The 23,944-nt window shown below is 41.2% G+C and overlaps 1 protein-coding gene across 18 annotated transcripts in view; it reads right to left on the bottom strand.

The window, feature by feature from the left end:
• The window catches only part of ELAVL2 (ELAV like RNA binding protein 2), a 108,291-nt gene that overhangs the window by 54,299 nt on the left and 30,048 nt on the right, over positions 1 to 23,944 (bottom strand). The window contains exon 1 of one of the 18 annotated variants that reach the window (XM_051809058.1): positions 2,348 to 2,367. The exons of the other annotated variants lie outside the window; for them this stretch is intronic. The gene's annotated coding sequence lies outside the window, so the exon portion shown is untranslated. Of the gene's footprint in view, positions 1 to 2,347; positions 2,368 to 23,944 lie in introns of those variants that run through there. 18 annotated transcript variants of the gene reach the window in all.

The raw sequence follows: 23,944 nt of genomic DNA, 5'->3' as shown, positions 1-23,944 counted from the left end.
TTTGACAAAAACACCTAGAGCATTAAAAGCAGATTAGCTGAGTTTACTTAACCTGGTTCTAATTCACTGCAGCTGCATCTAATGAACCAAAAAGAAAAGCCTATTACTATAATAGAAGCACTAGAGCTCTGTGGCTGAACACCCTCCAAGTTTCCAACGCCCTTCAGTTGGCTGTACTCAGCATCGGCTACTGAATGATCTCTGTACTGTAGCTAAGCATGCAAAACCACCACAGACAACTCCTCCCCTCCCCAAATTGTAATGTTTTGGAAATATTATCAAGAGGGTATCAGGCAGGGTATGCTACCATGTATGTTCAGACAGTTGGCTGCCGGCAGAGAACCTCTGCATTCCTCGATCCTTGAAGTACTCACCTGCTTTAAACACTGAGCAAGAGTTCACAGGTCCTTGCAAAGGGGACTTGTACACAGACTGTAATCAGCCACACTGAGGTCAGGTGAGCATCCTGAGCTGCCTCTGCAAGACTTCCAAGCTCATCTTTACAACTGGTGACTATGAGTGATCTAAAAACATCAGGTCTTAATGCAACTTGGTTCAATATTGGTTAAGAGCAGATCCACGTATTACCTTACACACAAAAAGTCATTTAGGGATTTCCACACCAAACTACGTGAAAGTTTCATTTAAATTGAATAGATGTGTCCAGTGCATGCTAAGTTTCAGTGACAGATCACTAAACTCAAGCTTAAGACTCTGGAATATTATCAGTTCTCCCCATAAGGAATTTTTCAGTCCTGAGATTGAGTTTATTATTAACAATTGGAAGTCATCAACTGGCCTTTAATATACTAATAAGTTTTTATGGCAGTGTTTGTTTAAGACCAGGGTTACATCAGGAACTTCATCCATATCCTCCTCCAAAATTTTATATGCATTTTTACAGCCTAACAGAACACATGGTCTCCACAGTGTCTCCCAAGTATCTGACTGCAAGTTATCTAGTCACAAATAGAATAGTACATAAAACACATAGATCAAAAAACATGAGTAAACCTAAGTATTAAACATTAAGTTAAATGCATTAGCTTCACCACCTTCCTCCTATGTCAGAAGGGGGAGAAGGAAGGGAGGTGGTACGGGAGAAGCATCGGAAGCTACTCAATGTCTTCAGCTTTGACAATGCCTGATTCATACCAGGTGCTCCAAAAAACACTGTCTAATGAAAAATCAGTAAGATGGAAGGTCTCCCATCCAATCCTGGTAAAAGGAGAGTGACACACCGAAAACAACAAACTTCACCAATTAACTCAACAGCTGTACTCCTGTTTCACAGCAGCATTTAACACATTTAAAGATTCAAAAATCCGCTGGGGAAACAGAATGAACAAGGACCAAAAAGCATTTTCTCCCAGGAAGTTTAACAATAAGCTACTTTTTTTTTCGTTTGTGCTACAGTACAGAGAGCGTTGAACTTTCTACTTCATTAGTCAAAGAAAACGTACAGTTAAGTCAGCATCCTTAAATAACCCTTCAGAAGAAGACAGGTAAACATCAAGGAAAAGAGGTAAATCAACCACACACCATATAGTAACACACAGCAGCACTGCCTCTAAACAGTCTTCCAGCTGAAGAGACACTAATAGGTATTTTGGAAATATCTCAGTATGTGTTCAACCACTACAGGCTAAAATTAGATTGTTTCCCTCAGAACTGCTCTTATTTCTCTACCCCTTTAGTTTTTCACACAGTACCAAAACCACTTTATGTTCTATTCATCTGGAATTAAAAAAAAAAAAAAAAAAAAAAAAAAAAAAAAACCACAAACAGTGAAGCCCTTCCTCACAGCCAATTTACAACACAAAAGTAGCAAGTATTTCTTCCCCTACCACCTCCCACAGGTTCCCAAAACCAAGAGAGAAAGAGTCAGATGAGAAACAGTCTTTGAACGGTAACTCAAAAACTAATATAAAATGGGAAAGGGGAAAAAAGAAACCACAAAAATTATTCTTATTTCCAATATTTTAAAAAACAGTAAGTGGTTGAGTCTCCCAACTGTCACACCAGTCTGTCGCATTCTAATTTGCTTATGCAAAATACAGTTTGTTATATTTCTCTACAGAAACCATTACAGTAAGTGGATTAGCTACACAGACTAACATTATTAGCAGGAATCTTCTCTGAAGCACTACGAAGAGGTATGATTTTGAAGGTGGATTTCTGCATTTATTGAGACAGGGCACAAAAAAGCAGCAGCAGGAATCTTTCAACAGAACTAAGGAAGCAGTAAGCAGTATAAGTGATTCAGCTTCCAGAGAGAGCTCACTTGAGAAGCAAAGAGGAGGAAAGAGGCATCAATTGTTTTGCAAGCCTACCACAACTGGATTACCTGATCCAGAATAAATTGCACCAGTGTAAGCTGACCTAGGAGATTCTGTTCACCTCAAGGAGCAATCTGCTTCTGGGACTGCTTGTTCCTTCTGGTTTTCAGCCAAGTATTTGTGATTCAGTGATTCAACTGCACATAATCATGGGATCTCGGGAGTCCAATATCATGGCTGGGCTTTGCGAACGAAGATTTGGGAAAGGATTATGGAGGTAAATGCTCTTGCTACCACCTCTGTAAAACAAACCCCATCTCACGAAGCTGTGTCCCCCAAACACAAGACTACAAAATAGAAAGAATGTTAGTCAAGTTTTTCTAGCTAAAAACAGGTGCTCCTGAAAGCTTAAAAAAAAATTAACTGAAGCCTCAACAACTTAGCATTATCAATATTTACAAGAAGCATCAAGAAGAGAAGTATACTCAAAGTCAGAATTGATATAAAATGTTAAACCATATAAATGCAATGTAAGTCATAAGTGAGAAATCAACAAATTCTTCATCAGGTGAGCTCTAGGATGCTGGGCGCCCTCCAATACACAGAATCCTGATTTCCAACCCTTACATATTTGAAAGTTTCATTTACCTCTTTAAAAATCAGTTATCAACCCTTACAGCCTGCCTAGTCGGAAGTATCTCAACAGCTGGAGACTGTCCAGTGGAGCACAACAAGATGATCAGGGGTCTGGACCACCTCTATTTTTAACAGAAACTGCAGGACCTGGGCCTGTTCAGTCTAGAGAAGACAGAGGGGACCTCATTAATGCATATAAATATCTCAAAGGCATGTGGCAAGAGAATGGTGCCAAACTCTTTCCAGTGGTGTCCAGCACCAGGACAAAGAACAGTGGCCATAAACTAAAACACAAGAAGTTCCACCTCAACATGAGAAAGAAATTCTTCACATTGAGGGTGGCAGAGCACTAGAACAAGCTGCTCAGGGAGGTCATAGAGTCTCCCTCTCTGGAGACATTCAAAACCCACCTAGACACATTCCTGTGTCAGCTGTTCTACGTGACCCTGCACTGGCAGGGGGATTGGACTAGATCATCTCTAGAGGTCCCTTCCAAACCTAACGATTTTGTGATTCTATAAGATACCACTGGCTGCTAACTTAGGACTTTAGTAAAATTTACACCATTTAAAAAAAGGAAAAGCAACAGACTCAACCTTCTACTATCACTCCCTAACTATTTCACCATCAGAGCCTTCTGGTCAAGTTTTGAAGAGTTAATAACTTCAGGACATTGTTTCTGTTTTTAAGTGATAAGTAATTTTCTAACTTCCCACTGTGGGCAAAAGTCATCTGAGTGCTCTCCCTGCCATGACAGTTAGAATATTTCCCATTTCAGTGGCTTGACAAGGAACCAGAATCCAGAAGACCTGAACAGCAATCCCCATGACCTACTTGCAAGGAGTTTCCTTGGAAGGTGGGCAGAACACAACTATACCTGATTTCAGTTGTTAATAGTGCAAATCCAACATACCATTACCCACGTTTGGCTTTGCTAAGACATTCATCCAAGATCTTTTTTCTCCCCATTCTAGGTGCTTTAAGAGCACTTCTTTCTCTGCTGCTACACAAAAGAACCATAGGGTACCATGCTAAGTGTAGGAGCTTGACAATGACCCCCTGCATTTTTACAAGCAGTACACATACACCAAAAGATACAAACTGGGACAAAACCCCCATAACTCTGTGTTAACTACCAAGGGCACTATCATGTGAAACCCCCAACAGCCTTAGAGTTCTTTTGTGTCTTTTCATAACAATAACCCCTGACATTTCACCCGCAACTCTAAACATGACCAAAAGGCAACTTTCTTTACACTTGAAGTTTCAGAAGTCCAACTGTAGAGTGTTTGCACTAACATGAGAAATCTAAAATTTGGTAGTGGTAAGCAGCAGCCATTTACAGGTATCAAGAGTTACTGATAATTACTAGCATCACCAGTTTATGTCTCAAACCTACAGCAAACCATTTGCTTATGGTACTGCTCCAATAAACCTCTGGCAGCAGAAATGCTGCAACAGACAAGTTTTTTCTTCACGTAGGTTCTTTCACCTTTCATATACCAGTACTAACAATCTCATCCATTTCTAAGCAGATAAATTGTCACATAAGAGACTTCTAAAGAGTTCCTAATTTTATTCTCTGCAAAAAAAATATCTCACTTTAAGAACACTTGCTTTCATCGGGAGACAACTGGAGATCAAAAATAAGCAAGTCCAGACCCATCATTCATTCTACCTTTGAAAATATTTAGACTACCTGCTCTTCACAGAAGTTGTATGCATTCAATATCCAGTTTTAACATACCAGATACCCAGCACCCTGTGCACCATACCACCTGGTGTCTGAAAAGAAACTTGACCTCAAAAAAAAACCCCCAGCCACAAAGAAAAGAAAACCATGCCAGGCTATGTCAACATGCTACATCAACTTCATCTTTCCCAAATTACCACCCTATCCAATCCCTCTGTTAAATCAGTTTTTAGAGTAATTTTCATGCATCAAATGTTCTACTGCCATTCAAATTTGTTTATACTGAATTTCTTTCATCCATTACTTCAGTGAGTTAAACTCTTACCTTCCTCCTTAGCACAATCTGTCATACAGGGGATAACACTGTCTCACAACCAGGAAATCTCACATAATGAATGATTCAAGCTTATTGGAAGTGTTAATGGGCATGAGGCACAGAATAGTAACATTACTTTAGCTTATAACACTTCATTTTTGTACAGATTGCCAAAGTGCTTTTAATTCTGTTTTCTATTCTTTGCATCAGCTCAGCTCAAGTGGTACACAGGACACAAAATTTTGGCACAGAACGAATTTATTTAAAAACTGACTATTATAAACAACCTAAAACAGATGGCCAGTTCTCCTCTGAGCTTAAGACTTAAGAAAGAGTCGTGCAAGCCTGGATGTGCTCACTGAGCCTGTTTTTCTGAAGCTGTAAGACTAGAAGACTTACTCTGAAAGACTGCCACACACAGGTTGAACCCATCTTCTACCTTTTCATCACCATCTTTTACTACAGAAATAGATACCAGACCTTTGCTATTTCTTGTACTCAAAAGAACCCTACTTCAGTCAAAACCTGTTAAAGCACAGGAGTTCCTATTCGTGTCACAAAAGCTAAGCTGGCCAACATCTATTGAGTCAGCCAATACAAGAGTTTCTGTCAAAAGTATTTCAGTCTTGCTCAACCCATGCAAACAGTAGCTCAGTTTCAAACTCTGGATGACTAAGGACAAAGATAATTGAAGGGTGGGCTTAACTCTTTGGATTTTTCTCCCTGTTGTGCTTTAACCCCAAGTCTCTTGCTCACTGCTGGCAGGACCAGGGAGAAAACTGGAAAAGTAGAAGCTAGAAAACTTGTGAACAGAGACAGTTTAATAAGTAAAGCAAAAGCCACATAGGCAAAGCAAGGAATTCATTCACCACTTCCAGTGGGCAAGCAGGTGTTCAGCCATCTTCAGGAGAGCAGGGTTCCATCATGCACAGTGGTTACTTGGGAAGACATGAAACCTAACTCCAAACATCCTCCCCCTTCTTCTCCCAGCTCTATGTACTGAGCATGATGTCATATGGTCTGGAATATCCTTCTGGTCAGTTGGGGTCACCTGTCCCAGCTATGTTTCCCCACAACTTTTCATGCACTCCCCAGCTCCCTCCTAGCATGGCAGCATGGAAAGTAGAAAAGGCCTTGGCTCTGTGTAAGCACTGCTCAGTACAAGAAACATTCTAAAAATACTATTATCATGGTGTTTAACAGAAATCTGAAACAGCCACACATCAGCCACTATGAAGAAAATTAATTATCCAGCCAAATCCAGCACACTCTCATAGAGTAACAGTCCAAAATCTATGGTATTTTCTATAAAGTTTTCCCAGAGATACAAAGAGATGCTTCTAACCATCATGCCTTTGGTATGCTGTACCATTTTCTCCCATACACGTCACCATTAGCTAAACTTATCAAAATAGACCTGGGATGTCATCCAGAGGGACATGGACAAGTTTAAGAAGTGGGCCCATGGGAATCTCATGAAGCTTAACAACACCAAGTGCAAGGTGCTGCACCTGGGTCAGGGCAACCCCTGGTATCAATACAGGCTGGGGGGTGAACAGATCAAGAGCAGCCCTGCCAAGAAGGACTTAGGAGTGCTGGTGGATGAGAAGCTGGACATGATCCAGCAATGTGTACTTGCAGCTCAGAAAGCCAATTCTATCCTGGGCTGCATCAAAAGCAGTGTGGCCAGCAGGTTGATGGAGAGGATTCTGCCCCTCTACTCCACTTTGGGGACCCCACCTTGAGTGCATCCAACTCTGGGGTCCTCAGTCAACACCACAGGAAGGACATCAACCTGTTGGAGCAAGTCCAGAGGAGGACTATCAATATGATCAGAGGGATGGAGCACCTCTCCTGTCAGGAAAGCCTGAGAGAATCATATTTATTCAGCCTGAAAAGGCTTCAGGGTGACCTAACTGCAGCCTTCCAGTACCTGAAGGGAGCCTGCAAGAAACATGGAGAGGGACTTTTACAAGGTCCTGTAGTGACAGGACAAGGGGAAATGGCTTCAAACTGAAAGAGAGTAGGTCTAGATTAGATATTAGGGAGAAATTCTTTACTGTGGGAATGGTGAGGCACTGGCACAGGCTGTCCAGAGAGGTTGTGGATGCCCCATTCCTGGAAGTGTTCAAGATCTGGCTGGATGGAATTCAATCTGATCTAGTGGAAGGTTGCAACAAGGTTGCTGCAACCCCTCACAGCAGAGGGGTTGGAACTTCATGATCTTTAAGGCACCTTCCAAATCCAACCATTCTATGGTTCTGTGATTCTTACAGAGGTGACATGGAGAAGCACTACAAAACCTTCTGGCTGAGCTCAAAGACTTCCAAAAATTTATTTCTGGTCTCATCATTAGTATTTTTGCCCTTTAATTAGAATTCATTTAGTTTAAGTTGATAAAATGCTTGAGTTAGCAAAAATAGGAACGATACTAGAAAACTGGCTCAGGAAAGATATCTAGCTATGTCTGTAACAAGGAAATTATTTGTGCCTTTAGTATTATCTGAAATTTTTAGTGGCACATCAGTTCACAGACAGAAAGCCATCATGTAGCATCCCTGATGCAAAACACAAGCAGAAAGAGCAAACACTACAAATGGAAAAGATAAATGCCAACATGCAAATGAGATTTTCAAGGAACATTACAAATCAGGGCTTCTTCCATTAAGCTCTTAACTAAAACACAAATTTATGAAAAGAAACAGCCATCTTTCTAAATAACAACCACCTACTATGATTTCAGGTTCCGCTACAATTCAATCAGTCCTGCATGCAGATTAGGACTCTGATGATTACATGTTAGCAGTTAAAGCCTTAACATAGCAGAACCAATGTCTTCTAACACGTCTGGGAAATACTACACAGACAGAAGACCTCTTAACCCCAAAGCACTTTCAGTCAAAGGCTGCAAAAAATCATGAAGAGACAGCTGTGGTCCAAGTCTACCTTGCAATTTAGCAATAGCTTCTACTGTATCAAAGACAACAAGCCTAGTGCACATTTATTCAGCCATCAATTGTCTTGAGTCTTCACCATTTTATTAGAAAATGCTGCTGATGAAAAATAATGCACTTTACTCCTCTGCAGCACCAGAGTTTTCCCCCCCATCTAAACAACCACTTAGATAGTGCAAGGTTTTTCCACTAAAGGTTTGAGATGAAATGTAAACTCAAGATACAGTTGATTGTTATTGGCATTCTGACAAGGTCAAAAAGACCTTACTATATTTATAGCTCCTACCAGACACATTCTTCAGGCAAGTTCTCAAAAAAAAAAAAAAAACAACTTAGCTGGTACTGCACCTCTAGAGCTTTCCCAAAACTAGATCTCTAGTAATTACTGCATCCTTTTCATGCAATTCACAATATGGAAAGTAGATTACAAATAAAACACTAACTTAAAAAATACTCAACCAGTCACTCTATACCACAGTAAGTCTCCAACTATAACCTAGCATCCTGTAAAGAAAACAAAAAGGAGTAAATATTCATGGTGAACAAGATTCTGCACTACTACCAAGTTGCATCTTTAAATACAAGCATATTAACTGCTCTCAGATAAGCTGGAAAGCACATTAACTTTTCAGTACTTTAGAAAAACTTAGTTTGTAGCTCTTTACTTCACACCTCATTTTGTTCATAGGAGTGCAAAAAGCAAAATTAAGACCAACCAGTCAAATAAACTCTTATAAAGTAAGCACCTATATCTTAATATAGAAGGAGGAAAAAAAAAATCATTCTGTGCATTTTTTAAACTGCTAGTAACTTGGATGATTACACAATCTGTACTTTTTAACTGCTGAAGTTAATTCAACTTCTCAGCATTGCTAGAGACTTATGTCAGCTTAAGAAAGATGTTTGGAAAAAGCAAGGCAAGACTACAAATATGTGGGCCTGATGCTGAACAGGGCAGGGAAGAAGCTGAGGCAGTCTACCTTTACTGGTAAGACCAGTATAAATACCAGATGAAGGGGGGGTAAAGAAGATTGAGACATGTTTTTTAGAGTTATCCAGTATCAGGACAACATATTATGTTTTAACATACAAGAAGTTACTTCCACAGTGAATACTAACAAGCGCAAACAACTCACCCACAGAGAACTGAGCCTGTCTGGGCAGAGCAGACAACATCCAAAACCCAAGTGGGCACTGACCAGGGCAGCCTGCACTCCACTGACCCTGCTTTAAACTGGGGGCTGAACCAGAACACCTCTCCTGAGGTGCCTGCCAATCTCTGCAAATCTGAATCATTTCAGTCACTAATATAACTCAAGTACCTTTGATAGATTTTAATAGACTAAAAAAGTTAAAGTATGTAGTAGAGGGCTTATTAATTACTAGCATCAGCTCTAATCAGTAAAACAGCACTGAACACAATAAGAACACATCACATCTGTGCCCTTCTGTTTTCCTGCAACTAGAAAAAGAGCTACTGAGAGGTTTCTGTGCCATCCTATTATTCTACTTGCACTACAAATAGAATTCATTTGTACTGTATTTAATTAACATCCAAATGGATCTGCGGGTACTGGAATACATTATGGCAAACTTACACATCAACTTTTACCTTCCTCAATTTTGTCAACAGCAACAATGCTTAACAGGTAAGATAAGGCAATGAGAAACAGGAAAAGAGAACTTTAAGGGATACCCAAGACCTTATTTCCCAGACCAAAGTCATGCTCTTAGTATTTTTTGGTTTAGTGGAGGTTTTTTTATTTTTTAGTGAAGTTTCCAACTAGCATTGGGATGTAATTCACATGAATTTTGGCATAGAAAGATGGCATATCACCCATACATTCATCATGGACTAATACTTTTTAAATGACTCTTAGGGAAAGCACTAATAATAAAACAAAGGATTTAGTTGTGTGACACCATTAACCAGTATAAATAGATGAAGAATTCACACACATAAGACTCCAGAACAAATTACTTAGTAAACCAACATTCAACATTTAAAATGAGCTCAATGTTGCTGATTATGAACTCATTAGATTACAGTTCTTTGCACAGTTTTCCATTTACCATGCAATTCCATTTTCCAGTTTATCACATAAAATACGTTCTAGAACACAGACAGTACATAAAAGCATTGCATCTATACTCAGGAGAATAGCCCATTTTTAACTTATAAGCCCAACTTTTTCCCCCCAGGCTTACAGACTTGCCACTGTTACCAGAATAAACAGGTAAGTGAATCCAAGACCTGTGTCAAGACAACCCTTCTTTTTCAAAAGAGTCCAACCAACACTACCCCTTAGTTTCTAAGGAAGGCAATGCAAATCATGAATTAACAGCCTTAGCAAAGAAGTTTGAAAAATAAGGCTTTATGCTTCAAAATTTTTTTCATAAGGATACACCAATTTGATATACAAGGAACAGTATCTCCCCAGCTCTGCTCTGATATTTCTACTGCACAGGCTACCTCCTCAAGGCTGTTTGTGACAGCGTCTTTATGAACCAGGGACAGACAAGATGTGACATGCCTTTACAGAGGCTTCAGAACTGAATTCTCCAATGTTGAGGAACAGCTGTATGCAAGCTATAAAAAGAAAGGAAAAAAACACACTTAGGAATGAATTGAAGCAGAAGGAAATTGCTTCAAACAGCAACTGTTGCTTGATCCACTGTGCAAGTTCATCATCACCATTTTGGCTTTCTAGGATTTTTGCCATACACGTATCAAGTCCTGCCTATGTAATTCTTCATCAAGCAGAGTCCGCACCAACATCTCTTGAAAGCACTGTTACACTGAAATAATTCCACTGCTATCACCCACATCTGCTTCTTGCCTGGAGCACTTGTTAGACTGAGCACTCCTGTGTTCTTCTGTTACAAACACATCTGCAGTGCTGTAGCTACCAAGCACCTCCAACTTTAGTTACCTACTGACACTGGTTTTGCTTTGACCCTCCATCCTGATGGATGCAATAATGAGAAATTTTAAAACAGTGTTTCAAAGCGCTGACAGACCAAATGACTGGACAACAGTCCAGTATTACCACTCAAATCAGACATCTCCTAATTACTTCTGCCTTAACGTCTACAACCTGACTTTCACCACATACCTACCCCTAAAGACAAATATGCCTACTTAACAAAATCATACCTAGAAACAAATAACTCTGCATTGGCAAGAGCCAAGCTAGTAAGATACTGGTAAGGCTAAGAAAGCCATTGTTTATGTTCCAGGATTGTTTCTACTCTGTTCTTAATGCCTCCTTGTGCATAATGTGTCTGACATTTCAAAACTGTATTCTATGTAAAAAATGAGTGCACTGAATTACCAGCAAAGAGCTGTCATGAGAAACAACACATATCAGAATCAACCACAGCGATTCACAAGAGGCCACCTCTGCTTCCAGGAGCTCCACACAGTGTGTCAGGCAAGTGAGAGAACGCCACCACAGGTGTGTATTTAACTTCTCAATTCATCCTGTATTAATTCAGCAGAAGATTTACATGGTACCTTATTAAGCTAGTACCTTAATAGGAACAACAATAGCTTATTGCTACTGGACTGAGGAGTACACAACTGCTGTATCAATAGTTCATTAATTGGTCGGAGGTCCCACAGCAAACACAGATACCTGAAGTCCTCACAGGTTTCTCTCATCACCAAAGCGGACAGCCTTACAATCTACTTCTCAGAAATGAGTGGACAGTGTGTAAATCCCAGGTCACTTACAATCTATATATTAGAACAATTTCCTACTCAAGTATTTGCGATGTGGAAAAATAAGGAAACACAACAAGCACAGGTCTGGGTTCTTGCATCATTTCCAGTGATGTTTTACTGATACACAGCAGCAGTACTGTGGGTTTCAAGGGTGGATAGACTTAGCCTGAGCAAGATGAGTTTCGTAATAAAAAAAAAAAAGGAAAATATTGATTAGACAGCAAAAAGCTGTGCCCTGGCTACACCCACACAGTACAGTAAGTCGTAAACACTTCCTAATTAAGTAACAGCACAGCAGTTCCAGGAAAATATATTGCAGATAACTATTGGGAAGTGTGCTTTTAGAGAAAGAGCCACAGAGATTGCCAGCTGCTTGCAGTTAAGAATATTCCAAGTGCCACTCTCCTTAACACATAGATGACATTAGCCTGGTTCACTACAGAAACTGACTTTGAGAAGAGGCTATTTTTAATTCAGTTGAAAAGTTCCTACAATTCACTGGACTGAAAAGATTTATGAAAATTCAGGTGAGCTATTTTAGAAGAGGGTGATCAAGAATTCCTTTTATATGATTCCTTCTTGACATCACTTGGAAAGGATGAGATGGATGATCTCTCCTACGTATTAGCGAGCAGCCTCTGTGACAGAATCACCTCTGAACATCTAGTCACAGAACAAGCATTAACTATGGACATGGAAGAGTTTCATCTGACTGCCACAGCTCTGGAGGTTTATCCTTCCTTACAATATCAGCCTCTTTCCAAGCCTCTCAAGTTTCCTTTGTAATTGTTCACATGAATGGATTCAGCAGCTTGGATACATAGAGAAAGCTTGCCCACGTCATCACTCCCACATGCTGGTTGCACAGCTGGATGTTTGCTAGCCCCACCACCATCTGCTGGGTCTACTTCACTCCAATGCACAAAAATTACCCTCAGGATTAAATCCTGACCAACAGGCTTCTCCTCAGAAAAGTGGAATCAGAAAGGTAGAGAACACAAGGCCTTACCACTAATTCTGTTAGACTGAAACATTAACTGAAGTTAATGTTTTAATTCTATAAAGGCCAAGACAGAAGGTGCCACATTTCAACACAAACTCATAGAATGGGTGAGACTGGAAAGGACCACATCCTTTCCAGTCTCCTGGAAGTGGGTCATCCTAGAGCACACTGCACAAGATTTAATCCAGACAGTTGTTGGGAAACATTCAAGGTCAGGTAAGATGGGACTCTGAACAACCCAAAGATGTCCCTACTCTTTGCAGAGGCGTTGGATACATGACCTTTAAAAGGTCCCTTCCAACCCAAACCATTCTATGATCCTTATTTTTTCAGTGCCTTTAGAGGCCACTCACATGAGATACACAGTGCACTCAAAGGACAGCAGGCAGGGAAGAACACATCAGTATCAGGGTGAAGAATTTGAAGCACAACCAATAGTTATTCACACTAAAACAGTCACATTTTTCAATAGTTTATAACCCTCCAGGTAGTTATCTGGTTTTCATGGTTCGTCCCACAGAAAACACTGGCATAAGCTGCTTAAACACATATTCCATTTCTTCCTATCTTCAGGGCCTAAGAAAACTGTCCAGATTATATTGCTTCAAAAATATTTAACTTGTAAAGTGAAGTAAACACAGAACAAGGACAGCTGGCTATTGTTAAAACATCTGAGCTGGAAGGAATACCGTAACTATTTACAACCCCTCTGTACACCCCCTCTGCCACCACTGCTTTTCATGGTCAGAGAAGTAATTCACTGTATCTCTGCACCCTAATCCTCCTGAGATCACTCAGTACTACACAGTATAGAAGAACAGACAGTAAGTAAGGCACTGTTGATCCAAACAAGTTGTGACCAGTAGGCCACATACTGCTAATTGCCGAAGAAGCATGCCTTTCACACATTACCAGCTCATAACAGGGAACAGAAGTACACGCCAGAAGCATTATTGTCAAAAATAAGTAGTTACAGACAAAGCTTTCACAGTTTCTATTTGCTATACAGAAGTCCCTGTTGCATAAAAGCACATATAAGAGTCTTTTGCCTCCCCTATAAAAGTTACCATATATGATGCCACAGTCACTGCCACAAATCAGGAAACTAGAAAAGCAGCAAAAGTTATGTCTGGAAGAACAGGGATATCAAAGTCTAACACACCATAAAATAAAGCAGCATGAACAGGCTTACTCTGATCACTACAGCTTTCTGAGTCATTTGCCAAATCTTCCCATTTTTCATCTCCTTTTAAGCCACATTCCCTCTCCTACTGCACCAAAAGCTGTTTTAACAAGCAGACAGATATTACCTACACCATATTACCCTGATCCACAAGACATAAAATCTGCCTCTGAAAAAGCCTGAACCAGGCACATTCTCCTAGAGGTGCGTTCAAAACACCCTTTGCCATCTGGACCAGTGTTCTCCAAAATAAAATAAAAAAAAAAGCAGCAAACCTCTCACACCAATACAGAAGCAACACCTGTGAACATCTACTTCACACAGACTGGGCCAGTGTTGGCCAACAGCTCTCTCATTACAGCTCACCTCTTATAGAGAGGCAATCACAACCATTGTTACCCTGTCATTCCAGCTGTCAAAGGATTGCCATTTGGCCTAGAACTGCCCTTAAGGATTTTCAGAAAAGCCTCCAGACAACCACTGCTCTCAAGTGGTTCATGCAGAGGTGTATCCTTTTAACTTCAAGAGGGCTCTTAAAACTACTTAAATTCTAAATATGGAGCCTGTCTGCCTCCAGGTTGATCCCCACAAGGAAAATATGTTCCAGCAGATCATTGTTTATTCTTTTAATAAGCCAATTTACCTAGGAAAAGAGGCTACTTAATGCTTGTATTTCAAAAGAACAGTAGCATACAGCCCCTCAGAATTAGCGAACATATGGCTCTACTAACATCAATGAAAAAGTTTGTGGAAAAACTGTTAACTGATGATATGCATTATATGTGAAGTAGATTCATAGAGCAGTAACAATACTAACTGTACAATAACCACCCCAAATGTCTACATTCTGAAGGACTGGAAGAGTGTCCAAGCAGTGTTACAGTTGTTAAACAGCACAAAAAAAATTATTTCACCTTGAAAGGCACTGTGCTGGTATTTCTGGTTCAATGTTTCTTTCTTCTGTAAGCCTCAAACACTGCCATGCCTCAGTTCCAGTAAGTGCATTTTGTAGACAAAAGTGGCAGAGAGATGAATTTGGGCCAGTAGGAACTTAAGGAGGTCTCCAGACTCACATCTCACCCACAGTAAAATAAGCCATGTTTCAGGGTTAAAAACCCTCCAAGAAGGGAGACAGCACCATCTCCATGGAAGCCAGACCCACAGCCCAGCTGTTCTTGTAGGAGGAAAAGCTTTCCCTTTTCTCCTGCCTCACTGGCCCAACTCAGCTTGCTGCCCAGCAGGCTCACGGCCTCTTACCCCTAGTCCTCCTGGCATCACTGCCACGTCTCTGGCTGCCCAAGACAGGACTTCACATTGCTCCTGCCAAAACTACATAGGGTCCCCAGTAGCCCCTTCCTCTCACTGGTCCCTAATCCTTCTAGACAGCAGCCCTGACCTCGAGAACATCAGCCTCGCCTCTCAGTTGCTTTCTGCAAACTCGATGAAGATCAACTTTCTCCCTTTCCCCACATCACTAAATAGTAAATCCAACAGGTGGCACAGACTCCCCAAGACCTCCAATTGTAACAATCCTACCGGTCTTCCACCTATCTAGTTGTTCACTTAAGTCTTATCTCAAGGATTCTGCTACCAAGATACTGTGGGTAACCACACAAAGAGTTATGTTCAACTCAATGCAGATGACATTTATCACTTCTCATCCACAGACCTAATAATTTCTAAGACTTGGTAAATCAATGCTAGCTACTTTTGTTTTAATTTGCACAGAAATCACTTCAAAGATGACTCTCTCAATGATTTCCTCAGGGACAATAGTGAGGCTCCCCATATAATCCTTACTGAACTCACTTCTAATAGCAGCAAAACTTGTTCTCCTCCAGTTGCAAGAAACCTTCTTGATTGTCTTATCTATCAAAAATACTGGACACTGGCCTCATCATGACAGCAGACAATTCTCTCAATACCCTTAGATCCATGGATCTAGAGCAGTTGAGATTTCTCAAGAGATCACAGACCTGATCTTCCTCCTACTCCCAGCATCTCTTCTCTGCCTTGCACCCTCTGCCTACGCAAAATGAGCTCAGGAGACCCTGTCAGCAAAGACTGAGGCAAAAATGTGGCATATCACAGCCTTGTCTACCTGCTGCCAGCAATTAACCAGCTCCATTCAGGCGGAAGCCCAGTCTCCTCTTTTTATTCTTCTGCTGCTACATTATTGGTAGAAACTCACGTTGTTGCCCTTAACATCCTTTACCAACCGCAAGTGGCCTCCAGCTTGTCTAACTCCTTCTAACACCAGTCTTTATTCACTGCCTGTGCTTCTCTATGTCTTGCCCTCACTTCCTGCTCCTGTACACCTCTTTTTTGTACTGTAACTCAGTCACGAGTTGTTTGTACCATCAAGCCTATATATGACTATTCATATTCCTAAGAGCTAGAACCGCAGAATCATTCACATTGGAAAAGATGTCCAAGAACCTTGAGTCCAAACTTCGACTGATCATTGCCCTGTCAACTAGACTGTGGCACTAAGTGTCACATCCAGTTGTTTCTTGAACACCTCCAGGGATGGTGACTCTACTACCTCCCTGGGAAGTAACAACCCCTTCTGTGAATGAATTGCTCCTGACATCCAGCCTGAACCTCCCCTGGGCCCAGCTGAGGCTACGTCCTCTTGTCCTGTGACTAGCTCCCCAGGGAGAAGTAGCCAACACCCACCTTGACACAATTTCTTTTCAGGTAGTTGTAGAGGGTGATAAGGTCCCCCCCTGAGCCTCCTTTTCTTCAGGCTGCACAACCCCAGCTCCCTTAGCCACTTCTCATAGGACTTAACTCTCTACATCCTTCCCCAGCTCTGTTGTTCTTCTCCAACAAGCTCCAGCACCTCAATGTTTTTCTTGCAGTCAGGGGCCCAGAACTGGACACAGCACTTGAGGTGGGGCCTCACCAGTGCCAAGTACAAGGGGACAATTACTGCCCTGGTCCTGCTGGACACACCATTTCTGATACAAACCCTATTTACTTCCACCAAAACTCTTATCCTTCAACTGTAGAATTTAGACCTCCTCCAGAACTCCCATGTCCTTTGCTTGCACTCCCAGAGCTCTGTGGTCCACTTGTTTTATTTCAGTCTTCCCTTGACTACCACTACAGCCCAAAGGGATAAGCAGCAAGTACTGGTCAATTGTCCAGGAGCTGGATGAGTCTCACCAAGACCCCTAGAGCATCCTGAATCACAGATCTGACAGCCACAACACTTCCAGAACAGCACATCTGTGAGGCATATACCTCTGCAGCTCACTAAAGTCAATCTCCGACCCCTACCATCAGTGTCCACTTCTATACACTCCTGGTTATTATGGTTCTGCACTGACACTGTAGATTCAGATCATCATTCATTTACTGTGGATACTGAAAAACAGGACATGAACAGGAATGGGGCCTTACCATCAGCATATCACTGGCTAAAAAGAAAAGACACCTGAGTGGGAAAGTTTTACCATCCAGTCACTTATTAACAGAGACTGACTTGCAAACTTCAGTTGCAAATACTGTGCATCTGAGTATACCACATAGCATGAAGCATAATTCTTTCACTGCTCAAAACACAGGACAAAGACCCAGCAGACAGAGACAATTTAAAGACTGTCACTGCTGGTGAAGGATGATTGCCTATCTTTAATCATGGCAGTGAACACAAGACAGTAACAACAGTTGCCTGGGCCATAAACTGTTCGTAGGACAAACTTCAACAACTGATTTTTTTGCCTAGCAAATAAAAGAAAAATGGAGCAAGTCATATACGATGGAACTATTTCCTACCTAAAAATTAAGAAACTGTCCAACTTCTGACTCCCTCTTGGGAAGGACAGGATCTGTGAGTGTCAGAAATACCTGCTCCACAAACACTTAAAAGCCTTATCAAACGCCAGTATGAATGAAGACAAACCTGTTCTCAGGTCAGGTACTCATACAGAAATGCACTACTTACACAAATCAACCATCCCTTCTTGCAAGCACAAGAGTACAGAAGAAAATACAAAGTCCTTCACTAATAATATCCTGTATGCATATTCCTGGTCCAGTTTAAAGCCTAGTTTATTCCTTGTTAATTAGGTGACAGAATTTGAAGAAACCGCATCTCAAAGGCAGGCAAACATTACAGCACACACACCTAAAACTCACAAGCATTTTAACAGACAGTACAGCCATCTCCACCCTTATTTATCATTCTGCTTAGCCAACTATGTCCAGCCACCAGTACACACCTGGTTTTTCAGAGATTCAATGCCCTCTGATAGACTAAGTCACTGATTGGTGACCTACCTGGTGCCTTGCCAGACATCCACTCTACAACAGGACCAGCCAGGAGAGAAAAGAGGATGACAAACTTCTTGGGTCAAGAAAAAGACCATTTAACAACGAAAGTCATGGGCAAAATCAGCTCAACTTGAGGGAAACTAGTGTGTTGCAAATTAAAATGGATTTAGCTAGTAAGAACAAAAGCAAAACTAAAGCACCTTCCACTCCCCTCCACTCCCATCTTCCTTTGATCAATTTCCATCCTTCATTCCCAACTCCTGCCCACCACAACCCAATAAGTGAGGAGGACAGAGGCTTACAGATGCTTTTACCCGGTGCTCCAGCAAGGGCCCTCAACCGCCAGCAGCAGGAAACATGCCCCTGCTGCGGCACAGGCTGCAGCACACGTCCAACACAGTCCTCTCCATGGGCTGCAGGCAACAGCCTGTTCCTCCATGGCCACCTCCCCCAGGCTGCAGGACTACACCTGCCCCAGCCCAGGAGATTCACAGTTTTCCTCTCCTCTTCTGAACCTAGTGCTTGCAGAGCTGCTTCCTCACACTTCCCCCCCCCCCATCAGTCTTCTTCACCCATTCCCCACGTTTTGTCCTTTAAGCAGGTGTTCACAGAGGCACCAGACTTCCACAACAAGCTTGGCTGGGTTCTGTAGCAGTGAGACCATCGTGGATCTGGCTGGCACTGACCATGTCCAGTATGGACAGCCCTGGACCTCTTCCCAGAGAACTCATGTTGCCTCAAAACCCTGCCTCAGACACCCGAAGTAGTGAGCTACAACTACAGAGATGAAGTTAAAGAGCCAGTCCCACACAAGTCCAGACAGACTGGCACCAGCCAACTAAAAAGTTTCCAGGTCCTCCTCAAAATCTTCAAGGCTCCTTGGTTGCTGCTTTCCTGGAAAAGACTCCTTGGTTGCTGCTTTCCTGCAGTGTTCAGGAGAACCCTAGCTATTTATGAAGTTTGCTAAGACTCTGAACAAAACTCCTATTTCTCGGCCACCACAGAGCTACATAAGCAGTAACACAAGTATTTTCCTGGGCCTAAGTATCCCATCTGGGTGCCTACCACCATGTGATGTCCTTCACTGACACACAGCATGCGAAACAACTGGACAAAGATCGTCTTCCCCACATTACTGTGGCTCCAAACTTCAAACTAATTCAGCGACTAAAACAGGTCATTTTGCCCTTGCTCCCTCAGGGAAGCAAGATCTGGATGGTACAGTGGTACTTACGGTGTTTTCTCCTCCCTGCTTCCTCAAGACCAGAATTTCCTCCTAGTGGCTTTGTCACTTCTTCAGTACATCCCACACCATCACAGTAGGTCCTGAGGGGGCTTGGGAAAGGGGAGGCACCTCTACTCCTTGTCACACACCAGCTACACCAAACAGTCTCTATGGGAACCAACACCAGCTGGGTAAAAATAAGGCATGTCCAAGCTCACTTAAATCAATCTCAACCCTCAATCTTCAGATGACTTATTCTGCTGGAGAGGGGCAAGAGTAAGGGGAAGAAAATCTACTTTTAGAAACCCCCACGGAAGAAAAAGCAAGGAATTAGCCTACTTCAAAAACTATCTACAGTAGAAGCTGGCCATAGAGGCCACTCTTCTATAGAAATAGCTTCCCACTATTATTTAGTCCCATCTAGCTTTGTGCTACAGAAAGCATCCATTTCTGAACAGGAGCTTCAAGAAAAGCTTAGGCTTTCAACTAAAACTGATACAGAGGAGCGACCTGTGGGAAATTGCTCAGGGAACACTTTTTCTTGACCCAGTAGCTCAAAGCCTGGTCTGATACTTTTTTTAGTTAAAAAAGGTGTAGAAAATAATTCTTCAGGTCAGGAGACAGAGTGCATTACTTCCCTGGCCAAACCTGAAGGCCTTAAAAAAACATTATCACCTAGGATTTGGAAAGAATCTTCAGTGTTTGTCCACCCATCTATCTTCAAGTCAAAGGAGGGCAAAACCTCTGTAGTGAATAGACCATCCCGCAGCACAAGCTTTAAAGCAAATCTTTTTAAATGTTTCACAAAGTGAGAATGATGAAGCCACCAAAGTTTCGATTTGGAGATTGTCACTGACTTAATGTGGTAGTGTCGTAAGACTGCAAGTAAGCTCATCATTTCCCTCAGGTCAGGAAAGAAAAAACATGACTGACAGGTACCTGAAAGAAACGGTCATCTGGAACCGAAGGCCTCATGAGCTATAGCCAGCACCTGCAGAGTTTTCAAAGAGCATTAGAAGTTACATGTAGTCAAGCATACCTTAAACAGATGTCTCTCAGGAGGCTGATTAGCTTTACAAGTTCACAAATTTGGGTCACAGACACAGTTCGAACTATTCATCTTGCATTCGAATATGAAAAGTATCTCCATCTCTTTGCTACATCCACAATACTTCTACATTTCAAGAAAGTGATGCTCCTATTCCCATTTATTAATCCTGTTGTATAACTTCCATATTTTTCAAGCAGCAATTAACTAACTCTTCAGTCCATATACATTGCACAGCAAACATGTACCATTCACATTCAAGTGTTCAAAGTTGCCCAGGCACTATCATATTGTACATGAGTGTACCATTTCACACACATTTGTGTAGGTCAATTTAAAGTCCTGCATACGTGTACTGCATTTGACAGCAATTTACTCATTGTTTTCTTAATCTGGACTAAACATATGATTAAAATCACATGTCTACAGCTCTTCCTAATAGCCTAACAGACAGATCTTTTAAAATGTATTCAGATAAAAACAGCACAGCCTTCTCAGGTCAAGCAAGTCATGGAGAGATACATAAATCAGTTTTTAAAAGGGCAAGTCAACCCCATTTATCAAATAGGAGGACAGCTACAATTAGATGATCATTAATTTTCAGTGCTTGAATATTTGAGCAAGTAGTAGCAACAACCACAAAAATTAGGTCCCTGATCTTGGTCACTCACTCAGGACATGCAAAGATTATGCAAAATTGGTATGCACGAGTGTAAGCTAAATCTGCTACTGCACATTTAATTTAAGTTAAAAAAAGGGAAACTGTTCCTAAAGAAACTACCAACTCTTTTTCTGTTCTCATGCATTGTTTCAAACAGGAAACCTGATGCACCTGATCATTTTATGCAATTCACACCGAAGACAGGCAATTTCCCTTAGAATTTCTTTAGGAACATTGACATCCCTCATTTCAGAACACCTAAACATGTTTCAAAACAAGTAATGCTTACTCCACTTGCTAACACAGCATGCAGTGTTTGTAAAGATCCAAAAAGCCATATCCACGAAAGAAAAACAGGTTGTACTTTTACCACAGCAGAAGTCTGCAGTATCTACTTCTTTTCTAACAGCTACTACTGAAATACTAGATTATCAAACCTAATAATTAATACTGAAATCTACATTTCTCCTAATGCTAACAAACTCATGCAGAAAGTACCCCTCAGAAATGCAGTCCTCCTAGACTCACAGAATGGTCTGGGTTGGAAATGATCTTTAAATCACCTAGTTCCAACACCTGTGCCATAAGGAGGGACATCTTCCACTGAATGAGGTGGCTCAAACCTTTCAATGTGTCATCTGTGTTCCACTGCTCAAGGTGGAAGCAGTCACCATGTCAGACACTGAGTTGCACACAAAATCTTCCACATAAAAAAAGAAACCCTACAGCCCAGCTATAATTTCAGCAAAGAAACCCTTGATCAGAGGCATAACAGAAAAAAAAAAAAAGAGCCTTGGTCTCCACCACGATGGCTAGTTTTATATCCTTCAGCTGCATTGGTTCAGCGGAATTTCACTACAAGAACCACCTCCTTATAAAAATAGCCTCTATCAAAAGACAAGCATGACTCCATTAAATTTTCTTTCAGTTTGCTCAACTGTTACAGAAAAAATTCAGCTACTCAGTTGGTTAATGAGGCTGTAATTCTCATCTTGCCTACCAACATCTCAACCATGGATGCAGTCCAAGGCAAGTGCTATTGCTATGCCAAGTTTCACAGTTTAGCTATCTGAATGCAAAAGCAGCTTCTAAAGTCTTCTTCACTTTATGCAGTTCTCTTTGTCAGCAGTTTTCCAGTTCCCTTCAGAATGGGTGCTCTGGCCAGATTAGCAACAGCAGTTTTAGGTCACGATCTCAATTTGGGCTTGCAGTTCAAGGTAAAAGCACATCAAAATTAAAAAGTTCACTCATTAATAAACTAATTTCTTCTCTACTGCATGCAAGCAGTACATACATAGTCTGTTACAAGCAGCATATGGTGTTTTAGAGTTATGACTTTAGCTATCCCTCTTTTGGAAACAGAAAGAAGCTTCTAATGCTTATCTGGGCAGAAATGAACCACAGCAGGATGTCTGATGAGATTTCTACACGTTACTAGAGATAAAAATAATGCCTTAATTACAATTATAGCGGGTATTACAATTCTAAGATATAATTTTAAAAGATTTAAAAGCTCTTCTTAAATCAACTGTGACACAACCAATAAGTGTTCACCTCTAGTTATGCTTGCTGGCTTCAAGAGTTGAGACAAACAGTAGATACGGAAAATTTAAATAAATCCCAAGATCTTACTCTGCCTTTAAACTGAGTTGATCCATATTTAATGTTAATGGATAAATAAAAACAGAGGTCAGAGCAGTAGTTTTCCGGCATTTCAACAGGACAAATGAAATGGATGGCACTGAAACAAAGAGTCCATTACAAAACTAAAACGGGAACATAAAAAGAAGGCATATATGCTACTAGCATTCCTGCAATCTGTTACCCATTTCAGTGCAATGGCTATGCACATATATGCTCAAAGAAAATTCAGAAATCCAAACACCACACTCACAATCTCTTCCTCTGCTACGACGGATGGCCCCAATACCTACTCCCTCCTGCACTCATCTTCCTTGCCAGAAATACTCTTCAGCAGACCAGGGATTCAAGGGACCACCTTCTCCTCCTCACCACTTGCATGCAGTTGTCACAGGGTCACCTGGAGCAGCGTTGCAGGAACCTTAACTACTTCTGTAGGTAAATAAGTACATTCATGCCCCACTGTTCCATGAGTTATCAAAAGCTATAAAGGCCATTCAGCACACCCTTCTCCAAAGAAGTTGTTTAAGTCCAGGCATAGCGGTGTCCGCAGCATGTAAGGGAGAAGATTAACTTCAAGAATGCATTCAGAGGTACCCTGAAAATAAGGTAATAACAAATAAGAACTGAAGGAGTGCTCCACTTTGATACTGAAGCTAAAAATCACATGCCACAAACACTTAAAAAACCAGAACTGGCAAGCTTACAAGGCCAAGTTTGAACAGTAGGCATACGAAGCCTTGCCTCTTTTTCTGATGTTTAGGTACTTATTTTTTCATTTTTGGTATCCATTGCAACAAATCTAAAACAGTGAATTTAACTTCTTGAAGGCATTTTATAGTTCTATTATTAACAAGAGACATTATAATGAAATCCTTACCCGATTTTGTCTACATGAAGATATGTTAACAGTGAGCTAAGATAACATAAAAACAAAACCCTACTCGCAAAGGCTGACTGCCCAAATCTCACAAAGAGACAGGTTCAGGTTCAACACCGTCAAAAACATATTTTTTCCCTGCAAAACTCCATTTAGATACCACGAATGCTAATATTTGGAACGTATCCACTACTGACTCTGAAATTAAAGACAAGGCCAGCCTAAGGAGCCCCCTTTCAAATGTTCATGCCCCACAGCATGTAGGTACAGTCCAAGTAGCTGAAAAACCCACTGGAATCACTTCCTCATCATGGTAATTCAGCAAGGTGGAAATGGCACAGACTATCCAAGTACCTTCTGTCAGGCCTCCTCCTCTACCTCACTTCAGGTAATATGCCATAAGTTTTCATCAATACA

Source organism: Manacus candei, unplaced genomic scaffold (assembly GCF_025592945.1).
Source record: "Manacus candei isolate 608988 ecotype Guabito, Panama unplaced genomic scaffold, ASM2559294v1 h1tg000074l, whole genome shotgun sequence".
NCBI classification, from domain to species: Eukaryota; Metazoa; Chordata; class Aves; order Passeriformes; family Pipridae; genus Manacus; species Manacus candei.
This window is presented reverse-complemented; position numbering and strand designations above follow the sequence as displayed.